The sequence below is a fragment of the Notamacropus eugenii genome, chromosome 3 (genome assembly GCF_028372415.1).
Source record: "Notamacropus eugenii isolate mMacEug1 chromosome 3, mMacEug1.pri_v2, whole genome shotgun sequence".
Taxonomy (NCBI): Eukaryota; Metazoa; Chordata; class Mammalia; order Diprotodontia; family Macropodidae; genus Notamacropus; species Notamacropus eugenii.
The window spans coordinates 420,126,105-420,149,259 of record NC_092874.1 but is presented as its reverse complement, the minus strand read 5'-3'; the positions used below and the strand labels follow the sequence as shown (position 1 = coordinate 420,149,259).

Genomic DNA, 23,155 nt, shown 5'->3' with positions numbered 1-23,155 from the left:
GAGCTACAATGTTCCTGGTAGGAATCAGACTGAATAAGTTATGACTGGGGGAGGGGAGAGGGAGGAGGAGACAGGGGTGTGTGTATCCAATGACTCTGTATGAAAGCATCACTGTGAAAGTGAGAGACCTGGACAAGGTGAGAGAGACAGATGGAGGAGAGGTTGCTGAGTGATGTTGGCAAAGCAGTGGTCTGGAAGCAACAGTGAGGAACAGGGATTATACATACTCCTCCTCCTGGTCCACTGCATTATGGAGGAGCAGGGAAGGGAGGGTAGGTGGATAGAGAACAATTACCCAGTACTGGTGAGGGTGGCCAAGGTTGCAGTATTTCCTGGAGAGAGGCAGGATTCTAGTTATTGCCAGAATCTGAGAAGATGATGAGTAAAGAGAGAGAAGCAAAGAGAGAGATCTCTGTGAAGGGGAATTTTCTTGTTATTGTTTTGGCTGCTGCTGTTTTAAACAATAAAAGTAAGGGAGGGGTGCCAACAGACAGTGTGGGTCATATCTTTAAATATTTACCATATCTGAAATTAAAACATTTTATTATTTTCATTATTTAAAAAACTGTCATTTTTGACCTTATGGACCCTTGAAACATTCTTATATGCCCCCCAGGAGTCCTCAGATCTCACTTCAAGAACCACTGGTATGTAGAACAGATTGGAGAAGCTAACAGGGCGTCTAACTGCCTTGCCCAAGGTTACAAATTATTTAGTTGCAGGGAGAGACTAGAATTCACTTCTCTCTTCCATTGGCATTCTCCAGGCACCATAATAGAAAAATAGCTCCATAATCAACCCGTCCAGGCATGTGGCATTTCGGATCACTTTCATCTGGTGTCTTCTTTTCCTGGGTTCTTTTGCTGCCAAAAATGAAGGAAGAGGTGAGTGAAATTGTACCAGAGGCCTGGTTTGAAGTTTTGACTGTTTATTCAACCTTCAACCTGGGGGTTTAAAAAGATTAGAAAGCAAACTATTTGTGTCTGGAGTCTGTGTGAATGTGGTTGCATAAATTCAGATTTAATCTTTTTTTTTTTTTTGAGAGATATACACAAGCCTCAAAGAAATTAATAATGGGGCACACCTAAAGACGGCCTTAGAGCCAGGAAAATATTATATCTTGTTCAATTTTCACTTTAAGGTTTACAAGACAATTTCTTTAAAAGCACTCCTCTGTAAGACCAAGTATAGTGACCCCCATGGCCCAGTGGTGTCCAAATTGTATCAAGAGTTGTAAAGGAAAGCCCCAAGCACTGAATGGATCCTCTGTGGTGGGTTTTCAGGAAGCATGAATGAGGTCTCTTTGGATGAGGCAGGGGTGGGTCACAATTGTCTACCACATAACTCATTAAAATACTTGTTCCCTTCACTTGAATACCTCTTTACAGACCTATCTGCTGCCCACTTCCTGCTCTAATTTGGAATGCTGGCATACTATAAGGTCTCCAGAAGGCTACCAAGCCATTCATTTGCTTAATATTCTTATCTTGCTTAAAATGTTTTCATCTCCTTACTACCAAGTCCCCCCGCCCAGATTCAAGGATAGCATCATTAGTGCTAGTAAGCTGCATCTCCTAGCCCCAAGTGTCTTGCAAAAGTGAGGTGAGCCTAGATGGTTGGAAGCCTCCTAGCTCTGAGTGTCTATGTTCTCTACTCAGAAATGTTGAATTTAGGAGCTGGAAGAAAACTTAGATGACACTCTAAGTCCACATTTTATGGATGAGGAAGTTCAATGCAATTAAAAACGTATTTCTTAAGGGCTTTCTATGTATGAGGAAACTGAGGGTCAAAGAGATTAGCTAGTACTTGCCTGAGTGGCAGACCCTAGTTCAAAGGCTGTTGTTCAGTCATTTTGCAGTTGTGTCCAACCCTTGGTGACCCTATTTGGGGTTTTCTTGGCAAAGACTCTAGAGTGGTTTTTGCCATTTCCTTCTCCAGCTCATTTTACAAATGAGGAAACTGAGGCAAACATGGTTAAGCAACTTGCCTAAGGTCACACAGATACCAAGTTTCTGAGGGTGGATTTGAACTCAGGAAGATGAGTCTTCTTTAACTTCAGGCCTGGAGCTCTCTGTGCTGCACCACCTAGCTGCCCTATGGCAGAGCCTAACCTGGAGCTGAAGTCTCTGCATCGTGGAATGCAGTTGAGAACTGAAGTATTATTGTACTCAGATTCAATCAAGTATAATTGAAAGAGCATCAGATTTGGAATAAAAACCCAAATAAAACATTAAAAAATTCTGGGTTTAAATCCTTGCTTTGCTACTTTACCTTTCTAACTATAATATTCTTTATATTCATAATTCCATTGACTCACATTTTAAAATATTTATTTTCCCCAAATTACATGTAAAAATAATTTTTAACATTTTTTTTGTTTTGTTTTGAGTTTCAAATTGTCTCCTTCCTTCCTCTCTCTTCCCTCTTCCTGAGGCAGTAAGCAATCTTATATAAATCATACATGTAATATCATGCAAAGCATTTCCATGTTAGTCATTTTGTCAATCCCTTATGTTTGAGTGTTTTATGGTTAACAAAACACTTACATGTATTAAGTCATTTGAGTAAGATAGGGCCTAAACTAACTTATTTCCCACAAAGAACTATGATGCTAAATTAAGAAATAAGCTCTATCCAGTCATTTTAAATGGAAGAAGACACCTCCAAAGCCGTATCTAACCTGTGGAAACTGGAGATTTGCCCCAGAATGCCAAATTTCGAGGACCCTCACAGAACTTGTAATCACTGCGACAGAACAGAAACAGCACAGTTTGGTGTTAGCAAGCATAATTAGTTCACATGAGAAGCTACTCCAAGGACTGGGTGCTCTACCGAAAACTCCCATGTTACCCTGCTCTCCTCAACTTCCATGTGTGGGAGTCCCCTCAATATTGGCCTTGAGTTCGTGTCATGGAGCTCTCTGCTTTGGTCCTTATCCCCAGCTAAGGGTTCTTTTTCAAGCCTTGGAATGGTTTGTGAGGCTTCTCCTAGGCAAAAGATTCTGACTTTCCTGTCTATTTTGTTGTAGCAGGTAAAGATATGTATTGGGGAAGAGCTCCCACTTTTCTGGAGAAGCCTTTAACATTGCTGTGAACAGTTTAGGATGAGGACTTGGAGAAGCTGTCAGAAAATATAAGAAGGAGTGGCTCTTAATTATAAGGGACGATCATCCCTCCCAAAAAGTTTTTCGGGGCCCTATCTATGTGTGGATAGGCAAATACTCTCTTTGAACTTGCAGAAGACTTTGGTGCCAAGAATGCATTCCATAGGAAAGGGTCCTGAAAATGACTTCCTAGTGATATCCACACAATACGGGATCACACATGGAAGAGGAATGAGAAAGTGAGTGTAGCTTGGGCTGCAGTCCAGTTCTGTTTACCCCTTGCTGCTTACTGGCATTAGATTTGTGACCCATAGGGATTAATGATATTAACAAATAATAGCTAATATTTATATAGTGCCAGGCACTCTGCTAAGTGCCGTACTTACTCATTTGATTCTCATAACCATCTTAGGAATTAGAGGCTATTATTATCATCCCCATTTTAAAGATGGGGAAACTGAGGCACGCAGAGGTTAAGTAACTTGCCCAGGGTCACATAGTAAGTGTCTGAGGTGAGGTTTGAACTTAGGTCTTCCTGATCTGGGGCTGGGCTCTCTATCCACTGCACCAATTAGTGTTTGGAGTATTTGACTAGGACCCATTTTCAGTGCCAGTATTGCAGGGTACACAGGTACAGCAGGCTGACTGATGGACAGCTCCACTTCCAAGATCCTGGAGTCCCAACATCATGATCAGTGCCAGAGGCCTTGGTTGTACTTTTTGTCCATCAAGGGCATCACTGAAATCTTCTGCAGCCCTTCCAAGGGGTGGTACAGAGAAACAGAATAAAGCAAACTGCCCGTCTCCCACATCCACTTTCAGAGACGAGGAAGTTTTGGATGAGATAATGAACTTTTGGGTTGACTCTCCTACATCTCACGAGTAAGATAGAAAATGGAGTCTGACTAGAAAGGGACATTTTCCCTTGGAGAGTGGAGTTCAACAGTGATTGGAATGCAGCATTCTTTGATACTTACATCTAATTCTTGCCTTGATCATGATTTTTCTAATCTAATTAAATTGTATAACTATGAATTCAGCATCTAAGTGAATGTTAACAGCTTAGATATGCTAGAGACTGATTAGTGGATGGGGCCATACAAGCCAATAATTGATTAACAACAAAAATTTTAGGGTAATTCTTAGTCCCAGTCTATAACAGAGAGAGTTTGAGTGCTAGGTGTTCAAAGAAAGCTCTTTGCAGAACAAATTCTTCTTAGTAGTCTCCAGGTTCCCATGGTAGGTGCATGTCCCTATGATCCTGACTGCTGACAGGGCCAATTACATGAGGTAACACTGATAGGTATGTTTTTTACTGCCTTCTTAATGACTGTAAAGGGCAGCACCATCGTCTCAGTCCCTAGGAGTCATGCAGGATTCCTTGCTCTCTCTCACCCTCCATATCCAAGGCCTGGCAATTTCCCCATTGCAACATTTCTTGTATACATAACCTTTTCTCCTCTGATGTTGCTACCCGTCCCTGGTGCAGATGCTCATCATCTCATGTCTGGGCTATTGCAATAGTAAGCTTTAAGTCTCTCCCCATTTCATTCCATCCTCAATTCAGCCACTAAAGTGATTTTCCTAAAATTCAGGTCTGTCTGATCATGTCACCTCCTTACTCATGGACCTTCAGTGGCTCCCTATGGCTTCCAGTATCAAATAGAAAAAGCTTGTTTGGCATTCAAAGCTCTTTATGACCTAACCACCTCTTGCTTTTCCAGTCTTCTTATACTATACTCTCCGACAGGTACTCTTCAAGTCAGCAACACTGACCCCTTGGCTGTTGCAAGGACAAGACACTCCATCTCATACTCCTGACATTATCCCTAGATGTTCCTAATGCCTGGAATAGTCTCCCTTCTCTGCTCCAACTGGTAAGACCCCTCCATCCTTTATCACCACCCCACCCCTAGCTTCTTTTAAGGCTCACCTGAAATCTCACCTTCCACAGGAAGCCTCTCCCAGCCTGCCTTACACTCCAGTGCCTTCACTCTTGAATATTTCCTATCTTTTTTGCATATAGTTAGCTTTGTGTCTATTTGTTTACATGTTGTCTCCTCAACGCTTAAAGGCAAGGGCTGTCTTTTGCTTCTTTCTGTATCCCAAGAGCTAAGCACAGTTCCTGGTACGTAGTAGGTATATAATAAATGCTTATGGATTGATTGAAAGGATTTCTATCTTGAGTACCATGAGATTTAATCTTGCTAATACACAAAACCAGGCAGGAATAATCCTTGAAAATAACATTGGAATAGGAGAGAAAAGTTGTTGTTGTTGAGTCATTTTCAATTTTTTGTGACCTCAGTTGGCAAAGATACTGGGGTGGATTGCCACTTTCTTCTCCAGCTCATTTTAAAGCTTAGGAAACTGAGGCAAACATGGTTTAATGACTTGCCCAGGGTCACACAACTAGTAAATGTCTGAGGTCAGATTTGAACTCAGGTCTTTCTGTCTTTAGGATTGGTGCTCTATCTACTTTATCACCTAGGTGCCCTATGATCTATTCCTGGCTCTGCCATTGGTTATCTGTGGGAGTTTTCTGGATTTCAGTTTCCTCATTTGTAATATGAAAGACTGCAGGCTTAGAGCCAGAAGAGATCTTTGGAAGCCAGGAGGAAATTGAGACCCACACAGGTAAAATGACATGCCCAGGGTCACATAGATAGCAACTGGTGAAGGTAGGATTTGAACCTAGGTCCTGTGATTCCCAAACCAGCTCCTTTCTGCTATACCATACTGCACTAAATGATCCTACATTGGAAGAGGCGATTTCTACTCCAGCAATAACTGCCTGTGAAATAAGAAAGTTCTAACATAGTAAAAACTATTTTAGTCTCTGAGTTCTATCAGTGTAAGCCTTTCCCAGCCCCTCTTGTCCCTGGTGCCTTCCCTCTGTTAATTATTTCTTTTTTATGCTTTAGGTAGCTTGTATACATAGATTTGCTTATATGTGGCCTCCCCATTAGAGAATGAGCTACTTGAGGGCAGTGAGTGTGATTTGCCTCTTTTGGTTTCCCAGCACACCTGGCATGTACATTTAATAAGTATTTATTGAATGAAGGACTGACTTAACCAGCTCTGGGTATCAGTTTTCTCAGCTGAAAAAGTAGGGCATTCACAGGAGTGTGTTTAAGGTTAACCAGTTCTGATAACAACCCATTATGGAATGCAAAGAGTTAAGAGAGCCTTTAACAGGAAATTTGAAAACTGTTTCCACAGTGAATGTTTTCTAGTTGATAATGTGTGTAGAGTATTTGAATACAGTTTGATTACTTCCTGATCTCTCCTGGGGTGACTTTCCCTTAGGAGTGCTTTCCTTGGGATCCAAAGGCTGTCTTGTTTGTAGATTATGCAATAACATCTAAACATCTCAGAGCACAGTTTAGGGTCCACACTAATCTGTCATCTGTTTTGCACATTTTTGGCACCACTGTCCAGCAAACGGGACCTGCAAATGTGGATGAACATTGACCTGTGGCCAGAGGTTCAACAAGAAAGCCAAGTCTTTCCTTTCAATTTTGCACCAGGACAAACTTTCCAGAAAAGAGGTTACCACCACTAGAGACTATGAAAGCCACATTGAGATCAGAAAAGAATAAAGACTGTGGGAATATTCTATTTTGTTAGTGTATCATATATTCTTACATTTGTGACAGGAGGCTTTTACAAAACTTGGAAAGATGTGACCAGGAATCTCATAGAGAAAGAAGAAAACATTGTTTGCTGATTTTTACCCATTTTTCTTTCTGCATCTGAAAGTCTATCTTGACATTATCTATAAGGTGATTAGATAATGAAAAGGGAAAAAAAACCCTTCCTAAGAGTCACTGATTATTCCTTGCAGTATTTCTCACTGGGGACATGAGAACAGTGAACTGGGCTCTGTACAAAGGAAGAGAAATACATTGCAAGGGGAAATCCTTTTCTTCCTCTTCTCTTTTCACCTCACTTTCCTTCTCCTCACCCCCCCTTCCCCTTCTTTCTTTGTATTGTTAATATCTCATTCTGTAATATTTTGGTGTGCTAAGTGGCACACTCCTCTCTAATGATTGAGGAAGGAAGGGAATTAGCATTTACCAAGTGCAGACTGTGTGCCAGGTACTGTGCCAAGTGCTTTACAAATATTATCTCATTTGCTGCTCACAATAGCCCTGTGAGGTAATTATCCCCATTTTTTTTACAGTTGAGGAAACTGAGGTAGATAGAAGTTAATTGACTTGCCCAAGGTGAACAAAGCTTATAAGTGTCAGAAACTGGGTTTGTACTCAGCAAATTTTCCTGATTCCAAGCCTAGCTCTTTATCCATTATGCCCCCTACTTGTCTTGAGAGGCCTATCAGCCACATCACAACATAATCAGGTGAAGAAAGTGGGGATGTTTACCCTGGAGAAGAGAAGACTGAACATGGGAACTATTGTTGTTGTTTGGGAGGTGGAGCCAAGACCTCCTTGAGCTCTCCCCCAAATGCCTCCAACTACCTGTAAAAAATGACTCTAAACAAATTCTAGAGTCGCAGAACCCATAAAAAGACAGAGTGAAACAAATTTACAGCCCAAGACAACCTGAGTGGACAATAGGAAAGACCTGTTGCATGGGACTGGGAGAGGAGCACAGCAGTCCAGCCTGGGCTGTGCCCTGCACAGCAAGGGCTGGACCAGGCCTCAACTGAGGCAGTTACCAGACTTCTCAACCCCAAAATGTCAAAGAAAACTTAGAAAGTAAGTGGGAAAGATCTGTTGGACCTGGGTGAGAGAGAAGGGCAAATCAGCCTTGGTCCCACTGCAGCACCAGGGTGGCGACAACAGCAGTGGTGGTTGCTTCCAGAGCCCTCAGCCCACAAACAGTAAGGGTATCAAATAACTGATCAGAAGGAGATTACCGAGATCTCTTTGCTGGTGCTGAGGCAGGATTCTCTTGCTTTGCCCTTGCTTTGATCCGGGTTGCAGTCCTCAGTGGCCATCCTGGGGTGAGGAGAAGCACTGGTATGGCAAAGCTTGTGGCAGTGGTGGAGAGGGAATCCTCCTCACAGTTCTGGGACAGAAAAGAATGCTTGTGGTCACTCACAGACCAGAGCATAGACCAAAAAAGGCGTAAACACATCTCCTTTGATCATACTACTTTGGAAGAGCTGAAAACTTACAGATCCCTAAAGTATCTCTGAAAACAGCTTCACAAAACCCCTGAAGCTTGGGACAGTATACCTTCTATCCTGGAAGCCTAATTCTATTTTAACAGGGAGCTAAAAAGTCAAATAATTGGCTGGAAAATGAGCAAACAGTAGAAAGAAAATCAGCTATAGAATCTTACTTTGGTGATAAGGAAGATCAAAACACACAGCCAGAAGAAGACAACAAAGTCAAAGCCCCTACATCCAAAGCCTCCAATAAAAATATGAATAGTTTTCAGGCCATGGAAAAGCTCAAAAAGGATTTTGAAAATCAAGTAAGAGAAGTAAAGGAAAAATTGGGAAGAGAAATGCAAATGATGCAAGAAAATTATGAAAAATGACTGAATAGCTTCCTAAAGGAAACCCCAAAATGCTGAAGAAAATAACACCTTAAAAATAGCCTTGACCAAATGGCAAAAGAGATCCAAAAAGCCAATGAGGAGAACAATGACTTAAAAAGCAGAATTGGCCAAATGGAAAAGGAGGTCCAAAAGCTCACTGAAGAAAAAAATTCCAAAAATTAGAATGGAGCAAATGGAAGCAAATGACTCTACGAGAAATCAAGAAATTATAAAACCAAAACAATGAAAAAAGTAGAAAACAATGTGAAATATCTCATTGGAAAAAACAACTGACCTGGAAAATAGATCCAGGAGAGATAATTTAAAAATTATTGGAATACCTGAAAGCCATGATCAGAAAAAGAGCCTAGACTTATATTTCAAGAAATTTTTAGGGAAAATGGCCCTGATGTTCTAGAACCAGAAGGTAAATTAGAAATTCAAAAAGTCCACCTATCATCTCCTGAAACAGATCCCAAAGGAAAACTCTCAGGAATATTATAGCCAAATTTCAGAATTTCCAGGTCAAGGAAAAAATATTTCAAGTAGCCAAAAAGAAATAATTCAAGTATTGTGGAAACACAATCAGAAAAACACAAGATTTAGCAGCTTTTGCACTAAGGGATTGGGGAGCTTAGAATATGATATCCTGGAGGTCGACGGAGATAAGATTAAAAATCACCTACCCAGCAAAACTAAGTGTAATCAGTGAGGGGGAAAAATTGTCATTCAATGACATAGAAGAATTTAATGCATTCTTGAGAAACTAGAGCTAAATGGAAAATTTGACTTTAAAATACAAGACTGAAGAGAAGCATGAAAAGGTAAACAGGAAAGAAAAATCATAAGGGATTTATTAAAGTTGAAGTGTTTACATTCTTACATGGAAAGATAATATTTGTAATTCGTGAGACCTTTCTCATTATTAGGGTAATTGGAGGGAACATATGTGTGTGTGTGTGTGTGTGTGTGTGTGTGTGTGTGTGTGTGTGTGTGTGGAGAGAGAGAGAGAGAGAGAGAGAGAGAGAGAGAGAGAGAGAGAGAGAGAGAGAGAGAGAGAGAAGGCACAGGTTGAGTTGCGTGTGAATATGATATCTAATAAGTAAAATTAAGGTATGAGAGAAGAATGTACTGGAAGAAGGAGAAAGGGAGGGGTAGAATGGGGTAAATTATCTCACATAAAAGAAGCAAGAAAAAGCTCTTACAGTGGAGGGGAATAGGGGAATACAGGGGAGATGAGAAGGAATGAGTGAACCCTACTCTCATCAGATTTGGCTTAAGGAGGGAATAACATACACACTCAATTGGGTAGAGAAATCTATTTTACCCTACAGGAAAGTATGGGGGAGGGAGTAATAGAAGGGAAGGCAGATTGGAGGAGGAGGTAATCAGAATCAAAAACTTTTGAGGAGGGAATAGGTTCAAAATGAAAGAATAGAATAAAAAGGGGGCAGGATAGGATGGAGGGACATAGTCTTTCCACTACAACTATTATGCAAGTGGTTTGCATGACTACACATACATGACCTATATGAAATTGCTTGCTCTCTCAATGGGGGGAGGAGGGAGGAAGCAAAAGAATTTGAAGCTCAAAGTTTTAAAAAACAAATATTAAAAATTGTTTTTACATGCAACTGGAAAATAAGATACACAGGCAATGGAGAATAGAAATCTAGCTTACCCTACAAGAAAATAGAAGGGGAAGGAGATGGGGGGGGGGGGATAGAAGGGAGGACAAATTGAGGGAAGGGGTAATCAGAAGGCATGCAGTCATGGAGTGGGGGAAGGGGAAGATGGGGAGAAAATTTCCAACTCAAAATTTTGTGGAAGTGAATGTTGAAAACTGAAATAAATAAATAAATTGAAATGTGAAGAAAAAAAGTGAAATTCGAAAAAAAATTGTAGTTTTTTAGTTGTTTTTCAGTCATGTCTGACTCTTTGTGACTCCATTTGGGGTTTTCTTGAAAAAGATACTGGAGTGGTTTGTCATTTCCTTTCCCAGCTCATTTTACAGATGAGGAAACTGAGGCAAAGTTAAGTGATTAACTTAATCACACAGCTAGTAAAGTGTCTGAGGCCAGATTGGAATTCAGGAAAAGGAGTCTTAGTGATGGTAGAAGAAAGGGTAGAATTTTTTTTGGGGGGGTGTGTGGTGGTGGTTATTATCAATATATGAGCCAGCATAGGAGCCTCAAGGTATTTTTGGCATTTTTTTTTAACATCAGTTGGCAGAACAACTTGGGAGCTTGTTGTTTCCTTCCCTGTGCTGAACCACCTGGTTCCTGCAGGAACAAAATGAAGGGCATTGAGCCATTTTGTGCCATGAGAAGAGAAGAAGACATATTGCTAAGCTTGGCACCAAATTATCCAGACCTAGAAATTCAGAAATCGGGAAAGTGATCAGTAGTGACTGGCTGTGTGACCTTGTGTAAGTCACAGCCTCTTTGTACAGGAATTTCCTCATCTGTTGAATTAAACAGCTGAACTAGATGAACATTCCTATGAAATCTCCTAGGATTCAAAGTTCTAAATTCTATATGTTTCCCACTCATGCAATAATATTAATCATATTGATTAGACACCGATAATAATAGCTGACATTTACAAGATGCTTTAGAGTTTGCTTTGCCTACATTATCTCATTTGAATCTCACAACAACCCTATGTTGATAGTACTAGAGGTACTATGCCTATTTTCCATGTGAAAAAAACCTGAGACACAGCGGAAATGATTTACCTATGGTAACACTGACAGTAGAGGGGGCTAGGTGGCACTGGAAGTGGAGTCAGGAAGACGAGTTCAAATTCAGCTTCAGATGCTCACTAGCTGTATCACCCTGGGCAAGTCACTTAACCTCTATTTGCCTTAATCCACTGGAAAAGAGATTGGTCACCCCCCTCTAGTGTCTTTGCCAAGAAAATCCCATGGACAGTATGGTCTGTGGGGTGGTGAAAACTTGAAGACAACTGAACAATGGTACTGATAATAAATAACAGAGAGGAGGTTCAAGCTCTGATCTCCCTGACACCAAGTCTGACCTATTCACCATACAATGCTTCTCTTTACTAGAAGTCGTAAAGTCCTGAGTCAAAATCTAGTTTGAATAAACTTCTTTTTCAATATGTTAAGTACTACATGAGTACATCAGCTCTTTGGGATCACTTAGAAACCTACTGGTATCATGCTGAATGTGCCCAAGTTTCCATTTATCCATCGACATCATGTGATCACAGACAATTGTTTTTCTTTGATCTTTTGTCCGCCCCCATTCCAATCTTTCTCTCTCCCCTTTCCTCCCTTCCTTCTCTCTCTTTCTCTTTCCTTCCTTCCTTCCTTCCTTCCACCTATCCCTTTATCTCTGAATTTCTCTGGATTTCCTCTATTTCTCATGTCATGGACATGACAGTTTGAAACTAGGGAGAGAATTTGTTTACCCACTTCCTCTTTGACCAGTAGGTGAATTCAAACCAGTTTTCCTACAATCCAATTGAATATATTCAATTTCAGGGATTTTCCCAATGAATGAAACTTGGTGAGTGATGAGTTGGTAAAAAGTGAGGAGAGGACTGATATTATCTCCTCTACTTCCAAGAGTTGTCTGATCCACTAATCAATGTTCCCTATGCCTAAATAAATATACCTTTGCTCAAGAGTGAGGATCTTTCAGAAGATTTGAAAAGAGTACTGCAAAATATGGGGGATTTAGCAAGCATAACTATTTAACTCTTTTATGATTTCCTAGCCAAGAATATAGAACATTAAAAATGACTAAATGGTTCATAAACCTTCAAGCGCTATGGATTTTAATTCTTCAAGGAACTAAAATTGCATCAGCATATGTTCTCCACCGCCAACCCCAGCCCCCAGAACTACAAATAACCCTTCTGTAACTTATTAGATAAGAGCCTCTTTGTATAGCCAGGTTGGTTCAAGGCTTTCCAGCTTGGAAGAGCCTGGCAAAATTTTCTCTCCAGTAGGTTAGCTCTGAGAATCCAGGCTCACTTCCATGTCACAATGAAGCAGCAGAATGAGATTTTAATGTAATGAAGAGATATATAAATGCAAGCTATTATGCCTCCAGCTAGCATCCATCTATTGACAAACATTCATTAATCATTAAGTGCTGGAGATACAAAGACATGAATGAAATAGTCCATTTGCTCAGGAAGCTTAAATTCTACAGGGCTAGATAACATGGAGGGAGAGAGAGAGAGAGATAGAGGGAGAGAGAGAGAAGAGAGAGAAAAAGAGAGAGGGAGAAAGAAAGGAGAGAGAGAGGGAGAGAGAGATTACCTTTTCATGGTGAATAATGATAATCATAAAAATTATAAATTAGAGTTGTCCAATACTTTAGTATTTGAAAAGTAGCTTACATACACTATCTCACTTGAGTCTCACAATAGTCCAGAGAGGTAAGAAGTACAGACATAATTAATTAACTTGAATTCTGATTGTCTTAGGGAAGTGGTTGAAACTGATTCCCCTATTTTGTTTTTTTTTTCTGCCCTAACCACCCCCTCCCCCAAAAGTCTGGTGCTTGCAGGAGGGGCTAGGACCCCGCTGGGATGGGGAGGGGAGGCTCTGGTGAGTATGGCACCTGCTAGTTGCCATGGTAATTAGATTTCCTCCCCCTACACACATCCCCTGCTCTCTGCTATAATAGAACTTCCTCTGCTTCCTTGGGGAAGGACTGGCCTCAGCAATGCAGATCGACTTTTCACACTTTAGTGTGTTTCTGCATTTGGTTACTAGGTGCACCACTGGAACTTTTGATGTTATTTGGCAACGTTTGGAAACAAGACATGGCTTGCATGCTGTGAAAGCCAGGATGTGCGCATACAGACAACAAAATGGCACTGAGTACTTACCCTTCTCCAGGGTCTCTTAAAACACAAAGCAATGTTTTATTTCTATACAAATCCTTGGACTCAAAAGAGTTGCTGGCTGAATGAAAGGAAAGAGGGTGTAATTAACACTCTCCAACTTGAATAGGACTTAGTGGCGTGGAGTTTTGCCATGGCAGCTTGTCTCCTTTATACAGTTCTGGGATTTCATGGGAGTTTTGATATTTGACTATCTTATTATGCACTGGAATTGCTTAGGCAAATGACTAGATGCCACAAACTCATAGAATGTGGGGGGTGGAAGGGGCTTTAAAGATCAGCTTGTCCAACCTTCTTATATTGAAGGAAATGAAGACCCAGAGTAGTTAAGGTCATACGGCTAGTCAATCAGGAAATCTGAGTCTGCAAATCAACAGATATTCAGTAAAATTCTTCTTGTATACATCCTTTTCAAGAATAAGTTTTATTGATGCTTTAGCTTTTACAATGTAATCATTTCCAAATATGGCACCTCCACTGTTCAGGTTGTTCATTGAACAGTTGGGTTATCCTTTAGTTAACCTTTATTCTTTTTTTTTTTAAAAAAATTTGTTTTCAGTTTTTAACATTCACTTCCATAAGATTTTAATTTTCTCCCCCTCCCTCCCCAAGATGGCATGCAATCTTATATGGGTTCTACCTATACATTTTTATTAAACATTTTCACATTAGTCATGTCGCATAGAGGAATTAAAATGAATGGGGGAAACCATGAGAAAAAACAAAACAAAACATAACACAAGAGAAAATAGTCCACTTCATTCTGCATTCTGATTCCATAGTTCTTTCTCTGGGTGTGGGTGGCATTTTGCATCGAATCCTTTGTGAATGTTTTAGGTTCTTGCATTTCTGTGAAGGGCTAAGTCTATTAGAAACAGCCCTTGCAAACTGTGGGTGTTACTGTGTGCAATGTTCTCCTGGTTCTGCTCCTTCCACTCAGCATCAGTTCATATAAGTCTTTCCAGGCTTTTCTGAAGTCTGCCTGTTCGTCATTTCTTATAGCACCATAATATTCCATTACATTCATATACCACAACTTGTTCAGCCATTCCAAAGTGAAGAACATTCCCTCGATTTCCAGTTCTTGGCCACCACAAAAAGAGCTGCTATCAATATTTTTGTACATGTGGGACTTTTAGCCTTTATTCTTGCTGCATGGCTGATTCACCTTCTTTTTTAGGACACTTCCCTGTTTGGAATCCCCCATTCTGCTTCTCTTGAGCAATTATCTCTTGATCATGAGTTGCAACCTACTTAGGACTATTGTGAAACTTCACTGCCCTTCTGGTGACCATCATCATGTCATCATCTTGATGTTATGGTCCTCTTCAAGAATGAAGGACAAACACACATTTCAAAGCTCAAGGTCACTTATATTTAATATTAGGGGATAAAAGATTTAGAGTGTACATTTGAGTATAACTATATAACAGCTGGAGAACTCGTATGCTTTTTGGTGATGAAGAACCCAAAGGGAAACATTTTCGAGGGCTTTTTACTAAAAGTCAATTTGGCCCCAGAATAAATGAGACAAAGGGAAATTCTCCATATTCATGGATCAACTTTGAGTCATAATTCAAGGAAACTGCACTTGGGACCAAGTCAGCTGGAGAGAGCAAAGCAGTTTAAAGGATATTGTGGCTGGTGGTGTAGTAAGGGTGGGCAAGACCAATAAAGGACAGTTTACTATGGGTGCAATTACATTAGAAAGTGGCTACCTATCACCCAAAAGGTCCCACAAGGGTAGAAGTGCTCTATGCTTCTGGAGGACGCAGAGAGTGTGTGGAAATAGCTTTCACTATAGGGAGGAAATTCTTGCTGTATGTTGGTTGTCCCATAATAGTTACAGCTCATTCTTTTGCTAACTTTCCTACTGGATGTTGTCCAGACTCTCCCTTATTTTCATTTTGAGATGTTAGGGAACCCTATTAGAAAGAAGTTCTTGTCTACAACATAATCTTCCAGAAACTGTCAATGAAATAGGCAATAATGTGGAAATCATGACACTCCAGAGAATTTACTCTTCGTTTACTAGGATTTTTGTTGCACTAAATCACCCAGGGCAGTGTATTTATGTAGCACTGAATTAAAGGATCATAAATAATGTTGTACACATTCCTTTTCACTGAAAGTCAAAGGAAGGGCAGCTTCTTTCCCTTTTTGTTTTATTCCACTATCACAGAACTCCCTAGTAACACCGTTGTTTTGTTTGGTTCGATTCTAAGGCACAGGCCAATTCTTTGTCAAATAAAGGGTAGAGACTGAACAAGCGATTTCATTGGTATAGGAAAGTCCTGGGTGAGGAAACTTGCTTTGCTAGTGCAGGTTTTGCCAATGCACCTTTTCTGCAACCTGTAGTCTTAGAGTTACCCAGTGACTTGGCCAGGGCAATACTTCCAGCGTGTGTCAGTGGCAGGACTCGAACCCTTCTAGGCTTGGAGACTAGCTGTGTGTTAGACACCAGACTGCTTCTATAGGTCAGATAAGCTGCCCCAAATTCAAAGGTCTGTGAGGTCGCCAAGAACTTTCATTTAATGTGTTCCTTCCCCTTGCTTCCATTGAAAATTTTAAAAGGCTACAAGAAATGATATTTCCAAAACACACAGGTCAAAGTAGGAGGGAGGGTGTGAGGAAGGAGGAAAGAAAGAAGGAAGGAAGGAAAGAAGGTGGGAAAGACAGAGAGGGAAGAAGAAAGGAAGGAGGGAGAGAGGGAAGGATAAAATAAAGATATATTAAGCAGCTACTATGTACCAGGCCCTGTGTTAAGCATTTCATGTATATTATCTCATTTGATCCTAGAAGGTCCTAAGAGTGTGTGATTTTGTGTTTTATGTTATTCATTGGCCAAGTTGCCTCTGTTAGGAAGTTGGTCATAGCAAGTCACATTATATACCTTCCCCTGAATCTCAGCCCTCTATTCTCCAAGGTCCATATGTTGAAGAAAAGTTAAAGGGGAAAAGAATAGTAGAGATTGGACTGGGTGATCTCTAATGTCTCATCTTTCCCAATTTTAAACTTGTAATTTACAAAATCCCTCAGGAGCTTCTGTAGGATGGGGAAGGGGTGACTATATCTACTTTAACTTGGTATTTAAGGAGACTAGTTGGGTTTATATAGAATAGGTCAATGTGAAGTGATAAAACTGAAACATTCACAACCATACATGGACATAACAAAACTTTGACAACTGAGTAAGCATCACCTTTCTTCAAAGTAGTCACCTTGAGAGGCTGGACATTTTTTTTGCAACAACGCTGCTATTGTTCTAAAAATGCTAAGAACTATTTCTCAGTTTCTTTTTAAGCTAATTTCCAAGCTCCATAAGAAAATCAGTCTTGTAATCTTGTGATATATATACGTGATCATTCATGACCAAACAAGATAAGAGAGAATCCCAGAAGACAAAATGAGCAATTTTGACTGCATAAAATTTAAAAAGTTTTATACAAACAGAACCAAAGTAGCTAAAATTGAAATAGAAATAGGTAACTGGAAGGAAAAAAACTTTATAGTGAGTTTCCCTAAAAAAAAGGTCTCATTTCAAGATATAAAAGGAGATGATTCCAATTTAGAAGAATTAAGGGTCGTTTCTCTAATTGATAAATGGAAAAAAGTTATGAACAGGCAGTTTTCAGGGAAAGAAATTCAAACTATTAATAATCATGTGAAAATGCTCCAAATCACTAATAATCACAAAAATATAAATTAAAGCAACTCTGAAGTTCCACCTCATGCCGTCAGATTGGCAAAGCTGACAAAAATGGACAATGACAAATGTTGGAGGAGCTGAAGGAAAACAGACACATTTATACAGTGTTGGTAGAGCTGTGAACTAGCCCAGGCATTCTGCAAAGAAATTTGAAGTTATGCCCCCAAAGTTACTAAACTGTGCCTATCCTTTAACTCAGCAATATCCTCACTAGGCCCATACCTCAAAGAAATCAGAGATACAAGAAAAGAATCTACATATACCAAAATATTTATAGCAATGCTTTTTGGAGGGGTGTGGCAAAGAACTAGAAACTAAGGGGGCGTTAAATGGAGAATGGCTAAACAAATTATGGTACGTGAATGCAGTGGAATTCTATTGTGCCATAAGGGATGATTTCAGAGAAGTCTGGGTACCCTTGTGTGAACTGATGCAGAGTGAAGCCAGCAGAATTAAGATAAAAGTTTATGCGGTAACAACAATGTTTAAAAAATAAATAGCTTTGAAACATTTAAGAACTCTAATCAATGCAATGACCAATTGTGATTCTAAAGTATGGGTTGTGAAACATGCTAACCACCTCCTGACAGTGGTATAGGACTAGGGATGCAGAATATATATTGTTGGGTATAGCTAATAAGGAAATGTTTTACATGATTATCCATAATTTATTGCAAGACTATTGAATCTTCCTTCCTTCCTTCCTTCCTTCCTTCCTTCCTTCCTTCCTTCCTTCCTTCCTTCCTTCCTTCCTTCCTTCCTTCCCTCCTTCCTTCCTCCCTTTCTTCCTTTCTCTTTCTTTCTTTCTCCTTTCTTTTTTTTAGTGAGGGAATACAAGTGAGAGAAAAATCTTTGCTAACAAGAAATTATTAAAGTGAGAAAAAAGTCTAATGACTTGTAATCATGCCACAAATATCGATCTGCAATGTGCCTTTGAAAAGTGAGTCACTCCTTATATTTTTTGACAGTATCTCCAACTCCTTATTCTATACCTGATCACAGCAGGGTGAGGGGACCCTCAGAAAAATTTACCTTGATACATATTGATACTTGCTATAGTATAATAATCCAAAATGTCAGAATGGTAACTAGGATTTATTTTCTTTCCTAGGATATGTATCACAAAACATATTAAGACATGGAAGAGAACCTTTAGTTGGGTTAAAAACCAAAACAGAGATCTCCAGGACATTAGCTCAAGGTCATTGCTGAGGGGGTTATCACACATAGAAGCTGGGGAGGGCAGGGTAGAGTGGGAGAGGTCAACACAAACCCCACCTGGTAGCTTCCTGCTTTAATTAATTATGCTAGCTAACTGGGTGTTTGTTTTCTTATATTAGAATCAACTAGACAGAACTCATCTTTTACTTCAGATTGATAATTTTTAAATAAAATTTAATGCCAACTCAATTCAAAAAGTTTCTTAAATGTTCTAAGTATCAGTTCCTGTGCCAGGTGTTTGAGTAGAAAAAAAAAAAAAGTTATAACTCCTTCTCTTGAGGCGTTTATGTTCTACTGAATAAGCAGCACATGAAATGAAAGTTAGATTATAACCTGGTACCATATTTTGGTTATTCTGGAATGACTATAAATACACCTTGATATCTCTAGAAACCCACAAATCTGAAAGGGATCTGTGCTTTCCTCTCTGTGAGGAGTCTCCTATTTTGGTGACGTAGTAGGAACCCCAGAGATCATGTAATCTAAAACCTTTCATTTTACTTATGGTGAAACAGGTCTGGGATTATTTGCCCAAGGTTACAGTTAGTAAATGTCAGAGGCAGGAAATGAACCCAGAGCTCCTTGATTCTAAAGCCAGTGCCATATCTACTATACCCTGACTACCTCTAACTGATGCTTATTCTATGGCTAAAAAAAAAAATCCAAATACAATTCCATCAAAATGAGGTCATGTTCTAAAGAGGATAATTTGAGACTTTATTTTCTGATGCCTAAATCACTGCTTGGCTTTAAGTCAGTCAGGTGCTTTTGCAGATGCTTTAGCTTCATTTCTTAAGGAATCCATTTGTTAGCGCATGGTTAAATTTCTAACTGTATATTAGTTACTCATGGGTTTCAATTGCAACTCACTCTCTGTGTGATGCTCCCTGAACCTCAGTTTTCTCATCTGGAAAACTGAATAGACTGTGAATAGATGAACTTAAAAGTCCTTTAGAGGGCAAATCCCCTGATCTGTCTAATGACTGGGCTCCCATTTTATACCTGGAAAATATCAACATAAAATGTAAGTTATCAAGGTAGATAAGGAGTTAAGCCACTTTGTGCTTATCAGAGTGGGAGAAGGAGGTGAGGAGTCGCCACACCGTCGTTTATTTTGTTCCTGATGGTTTTGAAAGTTTAGGCTCCTTCTTTCTGTCTTTCCCTCCCTCACAAGAGAGAGAGAAGAAAAGGCAACTTTCAGGATAGCTAAAGCTACCTCACAGCAGAGGGCGGCTAAGGTCAGTGGCTCTGAGCCTCAGCCTCAGGCTGGGGATAAGGAGAACGTGAAGCTCTTGTTGCCAATTCCAGTTCAATTCAGCAAACAAGTCTCATCCTGTTGCTTCAAGGTTTACAGTACTTTCTGATCCCAGCTCTTCTCCCCATTTTCAGTGCCACCATCTAAGTTCAGGCTTGTATCATTGGACTATTAGAATGGCCTTTTGACTTGCCTCCTGTTCTCTAGCATCTCCCTTCTCCAAAACATTCTGCACACAGCTGGCCCAATATTTCCTAAGCCACAGCTCTGACCATGCCACTTCCTGGTCAAATCTTTTGTGGTTTCCAGATGCCCAGAGAATATAATATAAATTTCTTAGCTTGACATTCAAGATCTGCCACAATCTGGTTCTAGCCTACCTTTCCAGACTAATTTCTCATTACTCTTTTTCACACTCTGTGTTTCAGCCATGTTAACGTTCTGAATTGGTCAGGGACTGGTTTGTTTTTGTCTCTGTATACCCAGAACCAGGTAGTCAGTCAGTAGATTAACAAACATTTAATTTGCACTTTTTAAGTGTCAGTCACTATGGTATATAAAAAAGCAAACTCAGTCCTTGCCCTCCGGGAGCCTCACATGCTTTGTATTTGTACATACATTCATGTATCTATTTGTTTGTTTATTCATTCATTCATTTATTTTTAACATTCATTTTTAAAAAAAACTTGTTCCAAATTCTCTTTCTCCCTCCTACTCCTCCCTCACACATTGAGAAGGTAAGAAATGTGATCAATTGCACATGTGAAATCAAAACATATTTCCATATTAGCCATGCTGCAAAAAAAAAATAATAATAAAGCATGAAGTATAAAGTGAAAAAAGTCTGTTCAGACTGCACTCAGTTCATTAGCATGATCCTGGGCAAATCATTTAATCCCAATTGTCTCCAAAAAAAGAAAAGAAAGAAAAAGAATTGAAGAAGATTGGGAAGTGGAGACCAGTTGGGAGAGTGTACCAGGTATGGGAATTGGAGAGTGAAAAGTCCAGAAAAGGAAGGTCTTGTCAAAAGAAAAGCAAGGAGGCCAGTGTCATAGGATAGTATAGTATAGATAGTATGGTAGGCGGAAGGAATAAATTGTAAGAAGATTGGAAAGGAAGGAAGGGGCCAGGTTGTAAAGGATTTTAAAAACCAAATGGAAGATTTTATAAATGGATGTAGTGGTGATATAAACAGACCATGAATTCAGGAGGACAACTTTGGTATCTAAGTGGAGGATAGACTGAAGCGAGGAGAGACTTGAGGCAGGGAAACCAAGGTGCAAGCACTAGCAACAGTCCAGCTATGAGGAGATGAGGCCCTACATGCACCAAAATGGTGGCACTGTCAGAGGAGAGAAGGGCGTGTTGGAGAGATATTTAGAAAGTAAAATCCACAGAATTTGGCAATAGATTAGATACTGGAATGGGGAGGGGGCAGTGAGAGAGAATGAAGAACTGAAGATGACACCTGGGTAGAGGGCCTGGGAGGATGATGGTGTTCTTGACTGCACGGTTCCTGACAACTTTTGTTGTTCTTAAATCATTCCAGTCATGTCCAATTTTCTGTTACCCCATTTGAAGATTTCTTGGTAAAGACACTGGACTGGTTTGCTATTTCCTTCCCCAGGTCATTTTACAGATGAGGAAACTGAGGTAAACTGGGTTAAGTGATTTGCCCAAGGTCGCACAGCTAGTAAGGTTCTGAGGCCTGATTTGAACTCAGGTCTTCCCTGTCTCTAGGACTGGCACTTTATCCACTGTGCCACCTAACTGCCCTACCTAACACATAGCGGGTGCATAATTAATGCTTGTTGAATGATTTCTTCTCCCTCCCCTTCCAGGCTGATTGAGCAGTTCTCCTCATTAGCAACTTTTAAAATCCTTATCATCTATAAGGAGGTTGCTATTTCCTTCAAGAATTCTTTTCTCCCTCACTTCCCCCACCTCCCGGCTCAAAAGGTTTTCTCTCTCTCTCTCACCATTTTTTCCTTGATTAGTTTATGTTTCCCCTTTTCTCACAATCATTCTTTACCCTGCATTTACTTATCTCTGTATATACCATGTACCCCTCCTAGAAGAAAACTCTGGAGTGAACAGAGTACTCACCGGGGAGTCAGGAAGACCACAGTCCAAGTCTTGCTTCGGTGCCTCACTGTGTCACCTTCGACAAGTCATTTAATCTCTCTGGACCTAGTTTCCTCATCTGTAAAACAAGTGGGTTAGACTCAGTAGCCTTTAAGTTTCTTTCTGACCTGTGAATGTTAACTCTGGGACCTCAGATTTTTTTTTTTTTTAATGTGCTTCCCTAATGCCAAAGTACTAGCTTAGTACTCAGAATACAGTGAGTACTTGAGAAAGGTTTGTTGAATTGATTTCCAGTGCATCTTTGATCCTGGTCTTCTCCTTCTGTGCCAGCAGTGGGCATACATATAGTGATCTGGACTGATAAGAGTTGTTGAATCTCTCTTTTCCTATTAACATCTAACAGACCTATATACTACATGGTTACTTAGTCCAGAACCAGCCAACTCCCTTACCAGAAAGCCAAGAGTGGGCTCTCGGCCAGGTTTAGATGTGGCTGATTTAACCTTGACATGGTGTCAAAGACCTGTCTCTGCTTGTTCCCAAGCCCGAGTGTCCTTGGTTAAGGCGGACTTATTAGGAGAACAAACTGCGGTGGTAGGGAGGGGAGAGAAAGGACTCTCCACCCTTCTGAATATGGTATTGAAGTTAACTGAGAGAACTGCAAATATGGACAAAAGGTGACTGAATTTTGGGAGCATGGTTGCTTGGCACTGCATCAAAATAAATAAGCAGAAACTCAGACCCAAACAATGCTCTACCAGATGATCTTCACAAGAGAAAAACTGGGGGTGTGGATATATACTTAGAGGTTACCTGATTTAGCAACTGTCTTAGACTTTCCAAGGAGCTGTAAGCTCCAGCACAATACTACAAGGGCCTAAAAGGAGGTTTCTGCCATATGCTAAAAAGTTAATTAATGAAGCACTTACCCTTATTTTCTTGTAATAGAGGTGATGGGGCAATGTCTGTGATTGACAGCTGAGCCAGGAAGATTTGGTCACTCTTTGTTGTATAAGGAGTGAGGTGATATGGCTTCTGGCATCTTTTCAGGTGGCTTATTTGTTTGTCGGGACTGTTGATGAGGCTTGAGGGCAGATGTGGTCTCTTTGTTGTCTCTCTATATTTTTTATAGGTCACAGGGGCTATCGCCAGTCACCCTGATGAATATCTGGCCACAGGACCCAGATGGCTCTGGAGGAGAAAGTGAGGCTGGTGACTTTGCACAGCCCTCCCTCACTCAAATCAAAGTCAACAGCAAGTCATGTCATCATCTCCCTAATGTTCTGGTCCTCTTCAAGAAGGAAGGATGAAATACAATAGGCCACAGAACTGGGTGGTTCTTAACTCAATTGTTAATCATCTTTGACAGAACTCCCAGTCCTTACTC

General features: G+C 40.2%; 1 long non-coding RNA gene across 2 annotated transcripts; it reads right to left on the bottom strand.

Moving 5' to 3' along the window:
* Positions 1–526: 526 nt before the first annotated feature.
* Positions 527–22,372, bottom strand: LOC140497343 (uncharacterized). 2 transcript variants are annotated; one of them, XR_011964628.1, is made up of 4 exons: positions 22,221–22,372; positions 21,790–21,886; positions 7,986–8,137; positions 527–863 (listed from the first exon to the last, which is right to left on the bottom strand). It is a non-coding gene; the product is annotated as an uncharacterized lncRNA (long non-coding RNA). The 2 variants fall into 2 exon arrangements; XR_011964627.1 differs by lacking the exon at positions 22,221–22,372 and having other exon boundaries at positions 21,790–22,186.
* Between the last annotated feature and the right edge of the window lie 783 nt (positions 22,373–23,155).